Raw genomic sequence first — 18957 nt, forward strand, 5'->3', positions numbered from 1 at the left:
AGAAAGAAAGAAAGAAAGAAAGAAAGAAAGAAAGAAAGAAAGAAAGAGAAAGAAAGAAAGGACAGTAATTCAAATTCTTCCAGTTCTCTGCGTTGCGCTCTATGCTAGGCACAAGACTATACGTTGCACTGGGTCCCTTACCCCTTCTGAACCGACAAGAATGTTGATCACCTTAGATCAGATCTGGGTCCAACAGTTGCTAAGCACCCTGTTTTCTCATTTTCCACATTCCTATCATAGTGACACTCACACCCACTCTTGCATTAGCTCAAATGGCATTGAGCAAAGTGGTATTTTATTCTGAAATGACTATGCCCTTTGGACAGAATCTGACTGTCGCCTCTCCCAACACTCACATTACATACATGCTGTATTTCCTGTATCAAGAAACAGCTGCTCAGATCACATGGAAAAGTCTTTCAAAGCATGTACAGAGACATGGTCCACAAGACTATGACCTTACTGCACGCAGATCAGTGTTTCTCAACCTGCCTTTAGGGTTTTTTGGTGGTTTTTTTTTTTTTTTTTTTTGCTTTCTTTTTTCACCCCCCACCCAGTAGTCTTTTAAAACACTTTTTCCCTAATAGCCTTCCCCAGGAAATTTTAATTCCACAGATATGTAGTAATGTGGTCCCATCATAATATCTAAGATTTTTTTTACCCTCTCCCAGCAATCAAGAACTGATCTTCATCCACTTTGATGAATTAAAAAAACTAACGTGTAGAAGGGGCGCCTGGGTGGTTCAATAGGTTGAGTCGTGCAACTCTTGATTTCGGCTCAGGTCATGATGTCAGGGTCGCGAGGTGGATAGAGCCCCACGAGAGCCCCACATTGGGCTCTGCACTGACAACGGAGTCTGCTTCTCTCTCTCTCTCTCCCCCTCTGCCCCTCCCCCCCACTCGCGTACTCTTTCTCAAATAAATAAATAAGCCCTAAAAAAAAAAGAAAAACTAAGACGTAGAAGACAAGGAGCAGCCCATAAAGTATGTATACCTGATTAGATGTGACACTCTCAGGACCTATGTTCTCAACCTGAAAATTAAGTGTTTGGAGAAAAAAATTCAGAACCACTGGTGGCTCCATTTATGTTGACTTTAAAATGATGCAATCATGCTGGATCCGGTATTTGACCCCCCACATTCCCACAGAAGTGTGGAGGTCAGCCCCTGCTCTGCACAACTGCTTTCGAACAAACCCAAACTGAAATTAAAAGAAAGATAAACCAGCCATTCACCAAAGCTAAAATCAACACTGAACACACACACACACACACACACACACACACACACATCTTTCTTCAAAGGGGACCTGCAAAACAGTTACCTTATTTTCCTGCAGCAGTACAACTGTCTAGTTCTTTTCCTTTTTGAGGCATAAAAAGAGGACACCCACCCCACCACGTTTTGTAGCCCTCATATTTGAGCTTTGTCTCTGTTCTGTTTTCTGCAGCTTGCCTACAGCCACCCTATAAGACGTCCAAAGTTTATAGAAAGGCAGGAGAGGGTGGGGTCTATGCGACTGAGTCTGTACTTATCCCCACATGTCCGACCTGGGTGCCATGAAGCCTTAGGGCTCTTCCACGCCTGGGCTGAACAAAAGTCATCCCAGAGACTCTGAAAGCTCCTTTTCCACTTCCATCCACCACATCCAGACTTCTTTTCTATTCGAATTTTTTTACTCCTACCCCCAACAAAAACTCCACCCTCATTTGGCCACAGGGTCTCAGAATCCAACGTAAAGTCTTTAACTGGGGGCGGGGCGAGGGGCGGCGGCCAGAGGAGGGGAAGCAGATTGTTAGAGGGAGGGACAATTTCTATTTAATCCAAAAACATGTAAATTGTAGATGGGTTATGAATGTATACAAAACTGACCTAAGAATGAAACCTCTCTAGTCCCAGGTGTCCTTGTTCCTTCCATCTTCCTCCGAAGCTTTGAGCCAGTACAATTTATTCCAAGTCAAAAAGACTAAAAACCTTTTCAGACCCGAAATTTGCCTCAAGCTATCATCCTATCAAATTCCCTCCTCCTTCAAATGTCTTAAATGGCTACCCCAAGGTTCTACACGTGAGCCCTCAATTGCCAAATTCCATCATTCCTTAACCTGCTCTTTTGTAGACCTCCAAGGAGAGTCTCAACTGAAACTCTAAAATCTAGGTGTCCCTGGGAGCTCCAGGTTTCTGTGCCTCTGTCCCCAGGTTATAGATGTGTCACCCTGAGCCTACAATTTAGGAGGACTCCAAAGCCAAACCCACTGTCTGTTCATTCTTCACCCTTCTCATGAACAGTCTTCCCCATGCTTAAAGTTATAACCAACTCTGTGTCCAGTGTAGTTTATTCTTTATGTTTCACAGATTTTTCAGAATGGGGCTTTAATGGAATCAGACAAAGTTTGGCTACTTTCCCTGCTCCATCACTTACCAACCAGGTGGCTGAGAGGGAGCCCTTGCTCTATGAAGCCTCTTTGAGCCTCAGTTTCCCTAAGATAAATCAGGACGAGCAACAGCATTCACTGAACCAGTTTATTGTGAAGATTAAATGAAATAATGCATTTATACATATTGTTGGACCTTACTATGTGTGGAAATGAACTGACTATTTAGGGGAAAAACACCTAATAGGTAGTTCTTTTTTTGTTACATGTCCTTCAACATATAGCAAAAACCTACTAACTCCAGTCTCAAATCCACAATTAAGAAAAAAAATATTTATTAGTAGCTATTATTCATGTATTGAGCATTGACTGCTTGCCAGGCATCATCATTCATGTGTTGTTGTTTTTTTTAAGATTTTATTTATTTATTTGACAGAGACAGAGATAGCAATAGCAGGAACACAAGCAGGGGGAGTGAGAGAGGGAGAGGCAGGCTCCCTGCCAAGCAGGAAGACCGATGTGGGACTCATCCCAGGACCCTGGGATCACCGACTGAGCCACCCAGGCGCCCTCATTAATGTTTTATAAGAATTAATCTCCTTTGCTTTTCCTAAGTATAGTATTAGTATCTCCATTCTTCTGATAAGATTTAGAAAGTTTAAGTAACTAGGCAAAGTCAAATCAATACTCTCAGACCCAGAATCAAACTAGAGGTCTCTCCCAAGGCACTGCTCTTTAAGTAATAATTAACATTTATGATGTATTCCATTAGTTACTAATATTTAGTAATGTTTACTGACCCAAGATTACCGTCGACACTTAAAACTTAAAAGAACTCAATTCCTATGGTTGTGTGAATTATTGTTTTTCTGAACCCACTGGCCTACTTTCATTCACCTGTTTTTAAGTTGTAACAGAATAGCATTGCTATTCAAAATATTCTCACCTTTTGTGCAAATTCAGCATATGCACACTGGGTTCACACCACATTATCAAGGAGAGTTGGGTGAAATTAGAAGCCAATTTACAGTCCAACTCTTCAGGATATGATCAGAGGTCACTATTTTCTCTCCAAATGTTCCCTAGACTATAACCCTCCTTACTTATGGATAAATCTGATTTAATTTACCTTTTTCCTAACTCTTTACTCAAAATTTTCAGTTTTGTATCATTAGAAGGTTCATTGAAAACTTACTGGGTTTTTTTTTTTTTTTTTTTTTTTTTTAAGTAGGCTCCAATGCCGCTCTACCAACTCAGCCAGCCAGGTGCCCCGAAAACTTATGTGTATTAAATAATACCCCAACGTGAAGTACCACATTAATTTTTAAAAAACAATGAAAAGAACACAAAAATCGCCGATTATCTAATTCATTCAGACTAGAGTCAATCATACTAGTTTGACAAATGCAATTTATATGCACTCATACTGTCAAGGCTCATGATAGAAGGCAGGCTGCAAATATCTTTTTTTTTTTTTTTAGGGCATTTAAATGCTCCTCAAGATTTCAGGAGACTGGTCTTAAGACAAATCCTGTTTTCCACTAGGATTTAGCCTCTATCAAGTCATTTTGTCTGGAATGCTCCCTCATCATCAAAGATGAATTCAAGGACCTTGTCTCACCCAACTCCATCCAGAAGGCCCTCAGATAACTAGTTAATTCGTGATCCTACAAGGCACCAATAAAGATTTCAACTTTCAGTTCTTTCCAATATTGCTCATGTGGCCTTGGGTCTCCTTCCTCAATGTTTCCCTTTAAAGAAAAAAAAAGTGTCGATTTCTGTTTAGGCTTTCTAAGAACATAAGCTCCAAGAATACTGAGTATTTATTTAGCACTTAGCTGGTGATGCTATGCACAGAGGTATTTACACATTCCTAACAGAAAAATCAGAGAGCATTCTGGAGCCAAAGTACCAAGATCTGCAAATCTTTCCCTTCTAGCTGCCTCCCCACAGGCTATAACAAACTTAAGGCTTTTCTAGCTAAAGAAAACAAAACCCTTAGCTCTCACCCTATCTGACTGCACCAATTTACAAAAAATGGCCTTCAAATAATTGCCTGCCCTCAGTATCACCCACTCTTCAGCCCACTATAATTAGGATTCTGCGGCCACCACCTCATTGAAACTGCCCAAGACTCACCAATATAGTCCCAATTGTCAAATTCAATGGACTGCCAGAATATCTTTTAATACTGCTGCTCACATCTTTAACGTTCTCCCTTCAATTCTCCACACTACATTTCAATCTCCTTTCCTGGATTTTCTGCCCACTTATAAAGGGCAGTGTTCCCCTTTGCCTTCTCTCCAGGCTCCCCATTTATCTAGATACAGGCTTCCAGTCTAAACCTATTTGCCGATGACTCCCACAGCAAGACAAGATCTTTCCTCTAAACCTCAAACTCGGTCATCCACCAACTGGACATCATCATCAGGCAATCAAAACTCAACCACATCTAAAACTTAATGAGTTACCTCTACCCCAACCCTGCTTTAACCCCAAAACTCACCTAATATAATAACTCATGAGTCTCCTCGGAAGTCTCCTCCATTCAACACCCAAATTCAGCCAATGAATTCGGGGGTCTTACTTAAAACCTCTTCCTTTCATCCTGAGATCTTCATTTCTACTGCTTTTTGCCTTAGTGGATTCATTCTACAAATATTTATAAGAGTACCCGTAACATGTTGTACGCATGGTTAATGAGAGAGTTAAAATGAGAGGTACCAGTTCTTATGGATATTACATTCTTTATTTTTTTTTAAAGATTTTATTTATGTATTTGAGAGAGAGAGAATGAGAGATAGAGAGCACGAGAGGGAAGAGGGTCAGAGGGAGAAGCAGACTCCCCGCCGAGCAGGGAGCCCAATGCGGGACTCGATCCCAGGACTCCAGGATCACGACCTGAGCCGAAGGCAGTCGCTTAACCAACTGAGCCACCCAGGCGCCCACATTCTTTATTATTTTTAAAAATTTTATTTATTTAGGGGTACCTGGGTGGCTCAGTCTGTTAAGCATCTGCCTTCGGCTCAGGTCATGATCCCAGGGTCCTGAGATTGAGCCCCGTGTTGGGCTCCCTGCTCAAGCGTGGAGCCTGCTTCTCCCTCTCCCTCTGCTACTCCCCCTGCTTGTGCTCTCATTCTCTCTCAAATAAATAAATAAAATCTAAAGATTTTATTTATTTATTTGAGAGAGAGAGAGAATGGAGTGGGGGAGCACAGGGGCAGAGGGACAGGGAGAGGCTGACTTCCTGCTGAGCTGACTCAAAGGACCCCAAGATCATGACCTGAGCCAAAGGCAGATGCTTAACCAACTGAGCCACCCAGGTACCCCTGGATATTACATTCTAGTGAATGTTAGGTAACAAGCATTTTCAGAACCTAACCTTTCACCTACTACCCTTAGTGGATTAAACTCAGAATTGGGATTGAGTTCCAGTCTGTAGGACTCCCAAACCTTCATATACTGTAACTCTAAGGAAGCACTGTCCAATGGAAATACAATGTGGGCTACAGAAAATAATTTCAAAGGTTTTAGGAGGTTTATTTCTTAAAAGTAAAAGGAAACAGGTGAAACAAATTTTAATATATTTTTATTTAAGCCACCATAAAAAATATAATTTCAACATGTAATATAAAAATTAATGAAGATATTTTACTTTTTGTATATTAAATCCAAGAAATTCAGTGTATATTTTATACATACTGCAAATTAATTCATTGCTAAATTTTCAATGGTTAAAGTAAAATGTAGTGGTACTAAAACAAAGTTGTATTTAATAAAAAATATTTCACTTTAATTCAATTTTAAATTTTAAATCAATTAAAATTAGGGGCTCCTGGGTGGCTCAGTTGTTAAGTGTCTGCCTTCGGCTCCGGTCATGATCCCAGAGTCCTGGCATCAAGCCCCGCATCGGGCTCCCTGCTCGGCGGGAAGCCTGCTTCTCCCTCTCCCACTCCCCCCGCTTGTGTTCCCTCTCTCACTGTCTCTCTCTCTGTCAAATAAATAAATAAAATCCTTAAAAAAATTAATTAATTAAAATTAAATAAAATCACAAAGTCAGTTTCTTCATTTGTACAACACAAATTTCAATGATCAGATATGCAGTTATTTACAGAGATCATTTTAAATGCAAATCTCATTGCTTTAGGCTGCATTCCACAAACACCTGGCTAAACATCAACATCACCCTAGGGGTTTTTAGAAAACGAAATTCTAAACTAGCCCCAGCAAGGTTCCCTTAATCTGAAGGTAGAAACTCTATAAGGACTCAAAGAGCAGTAAGGTAAGGCAACCTGGGAAACACTAACCACCAGAGCAAAATTCACATTTTTTAGTACTGCAAGAAAGGTCTCCAAGATCCTAGCCTTGGCGAAATTCTACAGACTGTACCTTAAAACAGCAGTATCCTCAGACCAGCCCCACCCCCAGCCTTGCGTCCCCTAAGGCTATTTTAATCAGCCCAGTCCTTTCTTGAGTAGCAGCCTTAAGGTAGAATGCCCTTTCTTCATTCAACCCTCCCCCATCAATTTTGCCCAAAAAACACTTAAAACTAGAAGAAAGGTATCTGGTAGAAATCAACAATTTTTAACAATCCCCCAGCGGGCAAACTCAAGTATTTCTTATCCCCCAGCTCTGCTCAGATAAAACTGAACACTCCTTCCTTTACTATCTTGGCACAGATATTTATCATATCAATTGATTGTACCTACTTATCTGTTTGCAATACAGTCTCTTCATCCTGGACTTTAGTCCCCAGAGGCGAGATTTTCGTGACTGTCCTCTAGGTTCACAAATGTGTTTTATTTTGGGAACAAATGGGAAAATCTAAGTCTATACTAGATATTAGATAATATCAGGGAATCTTAATAATGGTATGATTGTATGGTAGGACTTAACCTTAAAGATGATAACCTGCAACTTACCAGTGGTTTATACACATACAAAAAGTCAAATATTGAATTGCAGTAATGGACATAGTGGTGTTCACTGCATTATTCTCTCAACTTGTTTTCTGCTTAAAATGATTATTTAAAAAGCTGGATGATTATCATAAGAATAAATAAGTACACAAATGAATTTAGAAGAAAATTCACAGGGTGGTTTAATCTGGAGAGATTTTCCAATTTAGCTTTACTGACTTGTAAATATTATTTTAGAATAAAGGAAAAATCCTTCCTTTCCAAATGTTGATTTTACAAATACTTGTTTTCAGAAGATGGCTCTTCTGGAACCAGACACCTCACGTGGCAGGATCGGTTAGGAAAAAGAAGTTAATTTAGGTAAACTTGTTCTAGTCTTTCCTTGCCTCCTGCAAAACAGTCTCCAGTACCTACCATCACTAAATGACTCCATGCTCATCTACCACCACTCAGTCTGTATATAACACCTTTCTCCTTCACCGGAGCTCTGGTCCTCTTCTACCTAACTGACCTTTTAATGCATGACTCAGTCTTGTCAAGTCAAGAAGAGAAATCCAGATAAGCACCTACTGGCAAGTCATGAAGCTAAGAGGTACTACCCATCAATACAAATTCCTATCATGAGTACACTCCTTTTTTCCCCTCCTTTTATTTCCATAAAATAAGTACAATGATGGAAATTTTGCCTTACCCTTCTCCTTCTATTAGAAGTAACAATTTTAGGGGCACATGGGTGGCTCAGTCATTAGGCATCTGCCTTCGGTTAAGGACATGATCCCGGGGTCCTGGGATTGAGCCCCGCATTGGGATCCCTGCTCAGCAGGAAGCCTGCTTCTCCCTCTCCCACTCCCCCTGCTTGTGTTCTCTCTCGCTGTGTCTCTCTCTTTCAAATAAATAAATAAAATTTTTTTTTAAAAAGAAGTAACAATTTTAAAATATTTCCAGATTTAGATATGTCCTTAATAAGAAAAAGAATTTTTTTAAAAGTATACAAAAATGTTTATGGGAGACTTGTTTGAGCTGCACTGTACAGGAAATATCTCAAAAACAATACAGGACTAGGTGAATGAAGTATGGTATGATATGTCTGTACAATGGAATTCTAGGTAGCCCATGAAATACCATGTACTGAAATGGCAAAAGATCCAAAAATTTCATGAAAAGACCAACTGAAGAGGAACATAGGATACAGTCTTCTGTGTGTGTACCTGGGGACGGTTGAGGAGAAATCTCTAAGTGTAGATTTAGAACATCTGAAGAGGGGCCCCTGGCTGACTAAGTTGGTAGAGCATGACACTCTTTTTTTTTTTTTTTTTAATATTTTATTTATTTATTTGAGAGAGAGAGAGAATGAGAGATAGAGAGCACGAGAGGGAAGAGGGTCACAGGGAGAAGCAGACTCCCCCCTGAGCAGGGAGCCCGATGTGGGACTCGATCCCGGGACTCCAGGATCATGACCTGAGCCGAAGGCAGTCGCCCAACCAACTGAGCCACCCAGGCGCCCCAAGAGCATGACACTCTTGATCTCAGGGTTGTGAGTTCAAACCCCATGTTGGGTGAAGAGATTATTTAAAAATAAAATCTTTTAAAAATAATTTTAAAATAAAATAATAAAACATCTGAAGAGATACACAACAAAGTAGTCCTAAGGTTATTGCTGTGAAATAAAAGGGATGGGGAGGAAGGGAGAAAGAAAATGGGAATTGGAACTTTCAGCCCTGTGATATTTTAACTTTTTTCAACTAGTATCTGTTCTTTTTTTTTAAGATTTTATTTATTTATTTGACAGAGACACAGCAAGAGAGGTAACACAAGCAGGGGGAGTGGGAGAGGGAGAAGCAGGCTTCCCACTGAGCAGGGAGCCCCATGCAGGGCTCGATCCCAGGACCCTGGGATCATGACCTGAACCGAAGGCAGATGCTTAACAACTGAGCCACCCAGGCGCCCCAGTATCTGTTCCTTTTATAATAAAGTTGTTTGTTGTTGTTGTTGTTGTTGTTGTTGTTGTTGTAGTTTTTTCTTTTATAAAGGCATGGGGTGCCTGGGTGGCTGAGTCAGTTGAGCATCTGATCTTGATTTTGGCTCATGTCCTGATCTCAGGGTCCTGGATAAGAGCCCCTTGTTGGGCTGTGAGCTCTGAGCTCAAGCCCCATGTCTGAGCTCTGTCCCTCTCCTCTGCTCCTTCCTGCCACACTCTCCCTCTCTCAAATAAATAAAATAAATGAATAAATTATAAAGGCATACAAAACTGAAATAAAATCCAGAAACTACGTATGCCGAATTCCAGTATTAATTTTTCTACAAAAAGATATCTCACTTCATTAATAATAAATAAAATTAAGGACCTAAATAGATTTTTTTTCCAACAACTAAAATGCAGATGGCCAAGGGGCGCCTGGGTGGCTCAGTCGTTAAGTGTCTGCCTTCAGCTCAGGTCATGATCCCAGGGTCCTAGGATCGAGCCCCGCATCGGGCTCCCTGCTCCACGGGAAGCCTGCTTCTCCCTCTCCCACTCCCCCTGCTTGTGTTCCCTCTCTCTGTCAAATAAATAAATAAAATCTTAAAAAAAAAAAAAAAAGAGTCAGATGCTCTACCAATTCAGCCAGCCAGGTGTCCCGGTGCTAATCATTATCAATCATCACATAAATGCAAAACCAAAAGGAGATATCACCTCCATGAGGTAGCAGCATTATTCACAACAGCCAAGGTAAGGCAACAACCTAGCGTGTCTGACAGATGAATGGATAAAGTAAATGAGAATATGTGTATATATGTACACACACACACACACAGGGATATTTATTCAGCCTTACAAAAGGAGAAGGAAATCCTGTCATTTGAAACAACATGGATGAACATGAATGATCCTTATGAGTATTATGCTAAATGAAATGCGTCAGAGAGAGAACGACAAATACTGCATGGGAACATTTGTATTTGGAATCTAAAATCTTAAAAAGGCAAACTCACAGAAACAGTACAAAAGTGACTGCCAGGGACTGGAGGGTGGAGGAAATAGGGAGAGGTTGGTAAAAAGGGTATAAACTTTCAGTTATAAGGTGAAAAAGGTCTGAGGATCCAATGTACAACGTGGTGACTATAGTTGATAACACTGTATTATATAATTAAATTTGCTAAAGGAGTAGAATTCAAATGTTCTCACTAAAAAAAAAAAAAGGTAAATCTGTGAGGTAATGATGTTACTATGATGGAGGGAATCCTACCAAAGTGTATATGTGTATCAAAACACCACACTACAGGGGCGCCTGGGTGGCTCAGTTGGTTGGGCGACTGCCTTCGGCTCAGGTCATGATCCTGGAGTCCCTGGATCGAGTCCCACATCGGGCTCCCCGCTCGGCGGGGAGTCTGCTTCTCCCTCTGACCCTCTTCCTTCTCGTGCTCTGTATCTCTCATTCTCTCTCTCTCTCAAATAAATAAATAAAATCTTTAAAAAAAAAAAAAAAAACACCACACTACAAACTTTAAACATCATACAAATTTGTCAATTATACCCCAATAAAGCTGAAAAACAAACCCTCAGTAATAATTTTTAAATTCAATTTTAAAATGTCAGATTGACAAAGAATAATTGATAATATCTAGATGTGATAAACTTGTTACTCTTGGTTCAATTTTTAAATTTAGAGATGGCAATAATTATGAAGAATTTAAATTTAAAATAGTAGCATGTTCTAGTTTTGTTTATATTTCTCTGGAATATTTTTGCCCATCCTCTGAGTTTCAACTCTCTTTCCTTTAGGAGTGTTCCTTGTAGACAACAAATCATTTAATTTATAGACTTTGTTTTATTTACATAATCCGAGTCATTTCTTTTAGATGGTGACTACATTTTATAGTCACAATGTAATAATAAATGTTTGGTGCTGGTAGTTTTTTTGCTAAATGGGTTATTTTTCTATTTTATTCTCTTTTCCTCTATTAATTTAAAAGACAGACTCAGGGCGGCTGGGTGGCTCAGTTGGTTAAGCATCTGCCTTCGGCTCAGGTCATGATCCCACGGTCTTGTGATAGAGCCCCACAATGGGCTCCCTGCTCGCGGAGAGTCAGCTTCTCCCTTTCCTCCCCGCGCTCATGCTCTCTCACTCTCTCTCTCTCTCTCTCTCAGATAAATAAATAAAATCTTTAAAAATAAATAAAAGACATAGACTCTTTTAAATTTACTACTGATTCTCTTCCTGTCTTTCAATATTATTCTCTCTCTTTTTTTTAAGATTTTATTTATTGGGGCGCTTGGGTAGCTAAGCGCCTGCCTTCAGGTCAGGTCATGGTCCCAGAATCCTGGGATCGAGCCCCACATTGGGCTCCCTACTCCATGGGAAGCCTGCTTTTCCCTCTCCCACTCCCCTTGCTTGTGTTCCCTCTCTCGCTGTGTCTCTCTCTGTCAAGAGACACAGCGAGAGAGGGAACACAAGACTTGAGACTCTTTCTCTCCTGTTCCCTCTGCCCCTCTCTGGTACACACCTGCACATGCGCTCTTGCTTTCTCGTGCTCAAACAAATAAATAAATCTTAAAAACATAAAAAAAAAGTCATCTGCTTGGGCTCACATTATTTGGAATAAAACACCAGCACGCGTGTTATCATCATTGTTTTATGTATTTCAAAGTGCAAACAAAATGCCACAGGAAAACATGAAGGCATTACAAAAAACTTCATTGAAGTTATAAGTCATTACTACCTCAAGGAAGAGGGCACTGCATTTCCCCCCTACCCTCTATGTAGTTCTTTGACAGGTATCACGGACAAATTCAAATCTGGGACTATATACCTTTTAATTCTTCAGAAACACCTTAAACATCATGGAATATAAATCCAATTAAGAAACACAGGAATAAAAACATAAATGAGAAAGGGACACGATTCTGAGTTCCACAGTCCCCAAAAGACTGGTGTCATAAAACAGAAAATCGCCACACTTTTACTATCATACAACTGAGGATGATTGTAAAGAGCTGAGTGTAGGGGCTTTTAATAAAAACAAACAAAAATAACACCAGAAAAAAGTCTCCTAGTCTGTGAACATTGAGGGCTCTCTCTTACTGCTAAATTTTTCTCACCTCTCTGTTATGAATTCCAAAGTTACAATCTGACCCTAAAATACCTCTCTTCTGTACCTGGCTGGAAAGCTGCCAGGAAAACTTTTGTGGCCTGTTCTTAAAGCCATTTTGATGCTTTGCTAACAAATGAGATGACAGCCATGGAAACTAACAGGAGTTTCGAGAACACGAGGCTCCAGGCATGAAGAAGCCTCAGCAGATGTTGTTACACATTTGGACATTAATAATGAAGCAATTCCTACCAGGCCTCTTGGTATTATACTTGCAAAACTGATTCAAACAAATGAGCTTGGGAAAGAGCAATCAGTGGAACTAAAAGCTGGATTAAATATGGTAAACAAAGAATCCTTGGCAGGGGTGAGCAGTACTTGACTCGTAGAGATTGAAATAACATCTAAGACCTGCTAACTCGAACAATTAATTGAAAAACACAGAAAAGAGTAAAGTTTGGGCTAGTAATAAATTTATGACCAATGCTACAAGTTACTACAAGGGAAGAAAATTTCAATGATATTCTAAATGAACACAAAAATGTGGTAATCATTTTACAATATATATGTCTATCAAATAAGCATGTTGTACACCTTAAACTTACATGGTATTATATGTCAAGTATATCTCAATAAAGGTAGGGAAAAATAAATTTGAAAAAATTTTAAATAGACTTCAATATTGGGGCGCCTGGGTGGCTCAGTCATTAAGCGTCTGCCTTTGGCTCAGGTCATGATCCCAGGACCCTGGGATCAAGCCCCTCATCAGGCTCCCTGCTCCACAGGAAGCCTGCTTCTCCCTCTTCCACTCCCTGTGCTTGTGTTCCCTCTCTGGCTGTGTCTCTCTCTGTCAAATCAATAAATAATATCTTTAAAAAAAAATAGGGGCACCTGGGTGGCTCAGTCATTAGGCATCTGCCTTCCGCTCGGGTCGTGATCCTGGGGTCTGGGATCGAGCCCCACATCGGGCTCCCTGCTCCATGGGAAGCCTGCTTCTCCCTCTCCCACTCCCCCTGCTTGTGTTCCCTCTCTCGCTGTCTCTCTCTCTCTGTCAAATAAATAAAATCTTTTAAAAATAATTAATTAATTAATTAATTAAAAATTAGAGTTCAATATTTTTTGTATAGTAAAATAAATAAATACAAGAACATAAAATAAGAAAATAAAATAAGTTTGTTAAAACTCTTATTGTTTTGTGGAAATATTTCAGAAACCATGGAAACAAAGACAAATATAGAACTCATTTGAAAAAATGAAAATGGCTGGGGGGGTATAAATCAAGGCTAAAATTCTAAGGAAGAAGTGTTGAAAAGGTTTGAAGTACAACAGGCAGCAAATCATAAAACAACACTACTACACCAGCGAATAAATGCAATAATCTCCTTTACACATCCAAGAAAAAGTGACCTTGAGATAAACTTACACATCATTATGTTTAGTTCTAAGAAGTAAGAACCCAGCTACGTGAAAGTGATGGGAACTGTCAGGTCTGGCATTTTTAGAGTATATACATTGAGGTTCCACACACCTTACCCTTTGCCTGGGGTGCTGGTTGGGTTTTACAAATTACGCAACAGATACACCAGAGGCTAAACATGCTCTGATATAAAACCCTTACTACAGGGGCGCCTGGGTGGGTCAGTCCTTAGGCGTCTGCCTTCGGCTTGGGTCATGATCCCAGGGTCCTGGGATCGAGCCCCACATCCGGCTCTCTGCTCCGCGGGAAGCCTGCTTCTCCCTCTCCCACTCCCCATGCTTGTCTTCCCTCTCTAGCTATGTCTCTCTCTGTCAAATAAATAAATAAAATCTTTAAAAAAAAAAAAAACCCTTACTACACAAGCTTAGTAGGTAAGTTATGAAGTGACCATCTGTGTTTTCTGCTTAAGCAGATGAGAGGATCTCAAGGTTAGAACAGACCTTCAAGGACATGGAATCCACCTCCTTATGCCAGGCCCAATCTCTGCATTACCTTTATTAAATGATTCATCACCTTTGCTTAAGTATCCAAAGTAACAAGAAACTACCTCTAAACAGTTAAATATACTGTTTCTTCCTATCCCACACTTATCAATCTTATTTTTTTATTGGAACCTGACATGGCAAGTCTTCCTTAACCCTTTATTTAATGATCAGTGATGGATTATAGCCCACAGAATAAAACAAATAGCTCTGAGTCCATACTGATATAATTGAATGAATAAATAAATGGGAGAAAAGGGACAGTGCTTTCTTACAGTACAATTCCCATTAATAGATGGAGAGGAATGGTAGAAAATTACCATTTGGTAAGCACCATATTAATAATTGTTGGAAGCAAGAATTATGTATGAATACTATGAATACTAAAATTAGCAGGTAGGTCGGGGCACCTGGGGGGCTCACTTGGTTAAACATCCAACTCTTGATTTTGGCTTAGGTCATGATCTCAGGGTTGTGAGACTGAGCCCCGTTTTGGCTCCACACTGGGCATGAGCCTGCTTCTCTCCCTCCACCTCTCACCCACCTTTAAAAAAAATCATGGCAGACACTTAAGCCAAGAAATCAAAGTTAAGGGCGCCTGGGTGGCTCAGTTGGTTAAGCGACTGCCTTTGGCTCAGGTCATGATCCTGGAGTCCCGGGATCGCGTCCCATATCGGGCTCCCTGCTCAGCGGGGAGTCTGCTTCTCCCTCTGACCCTCTTCCCTCTCGTGCTCTCTATCTCTCATTCTCTCTCTCTCAAATAAATAAATAAAATCTTTAAAAAAAAAGAAATCAAAGTTAATTCAGACATAAGACCTGATATGATACACTGAGAAAGGCACACTGCTTCTGTGGGTTCTTTCCAAAAATGCATATCCTCAGTTTAATCATGAGAGAATCACACAACCTAACATGAGGGACATTCTACAAAGTAACTGAACAGGATTCTTCAAAAGTCCCAATGCCATGAAAGGCTTTGAAACACTGAGAACTATTACAGTTTGGAGACTAAGGAAATGACAACTAAATGTGATGAGTCTTAAATTGAACCCTGGGAACCCCCCCAAAAGGACATTAGTGGGGAAACTGGGCAAATTTGAATTAGGTCTTTAGAACAGTAAATAATATTGTATCAATGTTAATGTCCTAGTTTCGATCCATAGTATGTAAGACATTAACATTTGGGGATAGTCATCATCAGGGAAATGAAAATCAAAACTTCAATGAGATACCACCTCACCCCTGTCAGAATGGCTAAAATTAACAACACAATGAACAACAGGTGTTGGAGAGAATGTGGAGAAAAAGGAACCCTGTTGAACCATTGGTGGGAATGCAAACTGGTACTGTGGAAAACAGTAAGTAAAAACAGAACTACCCTACAATCCAGCAATTGCACTACTGAGTATTTACCCAAAAAATATAAAAACACTAATTCAAAGGGATACATGCACCCCTGCGTTTATAGCAGTATTATTTACAATAGCCAAATTATGGAAGCAGCACAAGTGTCCATTTATTGATGAATGGATGATAAAGAGGATGTTATATACATACACACATACAATGGAATAGTATTCAGCCATATAAAAGAATGAAATCTTGCCATTTGCAACATGGATGGAGCTAGAAAGTATAATGCTATGTGAAGTCAGTCAGAGAAAGACAAATACCATATGATTTCACCTGTATGTGGAATTTAAGAAAACAAATAAAGGGGAAAAAAGAGAGAGAGACAAACCAAGAAACAGATCTTAATTATAGAGAAAAACTGATGGTTACCAGAGGGGAGGTGGCGTGGGTGGGGGTGGGGGGTTGGGAATAAGTGATGGAGATTAAAGAGAACACATAACATGATAAGGACTTGATCATGTATATATTTGTTGAATCACTATATTGTACACCTGAATCTAATATAACACTATATTAAGTATAATGAAATTAAAATAAAACTTAAACATTTGGGGATGTTGGGTAAATTCTTTGTACTATTTTGCAATATTTTTATAAATTAGAAATGATATTCAAATAAAAAGTCAAAAAAATATATATACCTGTCGTAGCCTAGAGCCCAAACTCCTCTCCCCAAGACTTTTCTGCCCTCACGGCTTTACTGGAACATTTACACAAGAAGGAATAGTTTTCACAATGTTCAGAGTGGTAGTCACTGCTCTTTAATCACAATGGTAAGGCTAGCATTTTTAATTTTAATTAACATTTCTCTGATTTTATTACATTCTCATTACAGGGGGGAAAAAAACTGGCAGATAGGGAAAACCAGAAAAAAGACTCCAAATCATTTGCTCAGGGAAAACTAATATGAGTCTCCCAGATCCTTTTTCATGTATATGATATTTGATGCACTGTATTTTTAAAACAAAAATGAGATCTATACCATATCATTTTGTAACCTATTTTATTCAATTAAAAAATATAGATAACAGGGGCACCTGGGTGGCTCAGTCGGTTGAGCATCTGCCTTTGGCTCGGGTCATGATCCCAGGGTCCTCGGATTGAGTCCCACATCTTTTTAAAAATACATAGATACATTTCTCATTTTTTTAAGTCTGAAGTAGGCATGCATAGTTTTTTTTTAAAGATTTTATTTATTCATTTAACAGAGAGAGAGTGAGAAAGCACAAGCAGGGGGAGGGGCAGAGGGAGAAGGAGAAGCAGGCTCCCCACTGAGTAGGGAGCCTGATGTGGGGCTCAATCCCAGGACCCTGGGACAGATACCTAACCGACTAAGCCACCCAGGTGCCTGGCCATGCATACTTTCAAGACTCTAAGCCAAACTACTCTCCAGAAAGACAGTACTGATTTATTTTCAGAGTGCCAAGTGTCCCATTTTAACTCAAATTTCTTACATTTGCTAATCTTGTCCTTTTATCTTTCTAAATTCACATATAAAAAAAAAAACATTCTTAATGCGCATTTTCAAATTATTTGAGGTTGATCATTGAAAAACTATTTCTTGGATGTTTATATTTCTTCTTTCATGATGTTGACCACTTAGGAAGTTTGTTTGTTTTAAGCTTCCAGATAACTCTTTCATTCTCCGTGCCACCATAAACATCACTGATGTTATGTAGGTGCTCTTATTTCCAAGTACTGTCATTCTTATGGGATGCCATCTATCTTAAGTAGAACTGTGAACTCTTTTTTGGACCAACTATGAGCAAAATTTTGTACACTATCATCAAACATACTGAACTACAATTCCTCTTTTGGGTGTTCTATGCTTTAATCCAAAGATTAAAGGCAAATGGCAAAAATGCAGGATCGATCCTGCTTCCTCTGTGGAATTACCAAAGTTCACCACCAATGCTTAGAAGAGCAATAATTTTTAAAACCCTCGGCACTGCACTTTTACCTCTATTTTTGTTCATACTGTTTTTATAGGTTCAATATTATATGACAGGTACATGGATTATATACCTTTAAAAATCTGTGTTTAGTCAAGTATGTTTATTTTAATAACTATAATGATGAAAAACTATAAGCAAATTAATTCTCTTGGATGATAGGGTTTTTTCCCAACATATTAATGTAATTTAATAATGCTACTATTTTTAGGTAATATATAGAATAGTGTTCAAAAATATAGTTATTATAGAGCCATATGATGGATAACATAAGAATGTAGCTATCATTAGTATGACTAAATGAACAAGGTACCAAACCAAATGTTGCACAAGATGTGGAGCAACTGGGGTGCCTGGGTGGCTCAGCTGGTTAAGCGACTGCCTTCAGCTCAGGTCATGATCCTGGAGTCCCAGGATCGAGTCCCACATCAAGCTCCCTGCTCAGCAGGGAGTCTGCTTCTCCCTCTGACCCTCTTCCCTCTCGTGCTCTCTATCCCTTATTCTCTCTCTCTCAAATAAATAAATAAAATCTTTAAAAAAAAAAAAAGATGTGGAGCAACTAAGAATTCTCATAATTCGCAGTGGGAGTATAAAATGACACTTTAGAAAATCGTTTGGCAGATTCTTAAAAGACTGAACATACACCTGCCCTATGACTAAGCAATTCAACTCCCTGAGAGAAATGGAAACACATGTCCACCAAAAAAACCCTTGTATAAGAATGTTCATAACAGCTTTACTGGTAAAAGCCCCAAACCGGAAATAATCAAAATGTCCATCAATGAAAGAGTGAATAAACAAAGTGCGGTATATTCTTACAATGGAATACTATTCAGCAATAAAAAGGAACAAAGGACTGATATACACAAGAACATGAATGAAACTCAAAAATATGATGAGTTCCAAGACAATTCAATGGGGAAATAGTCTTTTCAATAAATGGTGTTGGGACAACTGGATATCCACTTGCAAAGGATTAAGTTGGACCCTGCCTCACAACATATATAAAAACTAACTTAAAATGAATCAAAGATTTTAAAGCTAAAAAAATTTTTTTTAAATAAAGTAAAAGCTAAACCAAGGATCTCTTTGAAGAAAACTTATGTATATTTGTAAACTTGGATTAGGCAATGGTTTCTTAGGTATGACAACAAAAGCACAAGCAAGCAACCAAAAACCCAGATAAACTGAACATCATCAAAATTAAGAACTGTTGTGCTTTAGGGCACCTGGGTGGCTCAGTTGGTTAAGAGGCTGGTTACCTTCGGCTCAGGT

General features: G+C 39.3%; 1 protein-coding gene across 3 annotated transcripts in view; it reads right to left on the reverse strand.

The window, feature by feature from the left end:
- The window catches only part of TET1 (tet methylcytosine dioxygenase 1), a 128704-nt gene that overhangs the window by 64231 nt on the left and 45516 nt on the right, over positions 1-18957 (reverse strand). The gene's annotated exons all lie outside the window — the stretch shown is intronic.

Source organism: Callorhinus ursinus, unplaced genomic scaffold (assembly GCF_003265705.2).
Source record: "Callorhinus ursinus isolate GAN/ISIS: 27379988/994484 unplaced genomic scaffold, GSC_fseal_2.0 scaffold31, whole genome shotgun sequence".
NCBI lineage: Eukaryota > Metazoa > Chordata > Mammalia > Carnivora > Otariidae > Callorhinus > Callorhinus ursinus.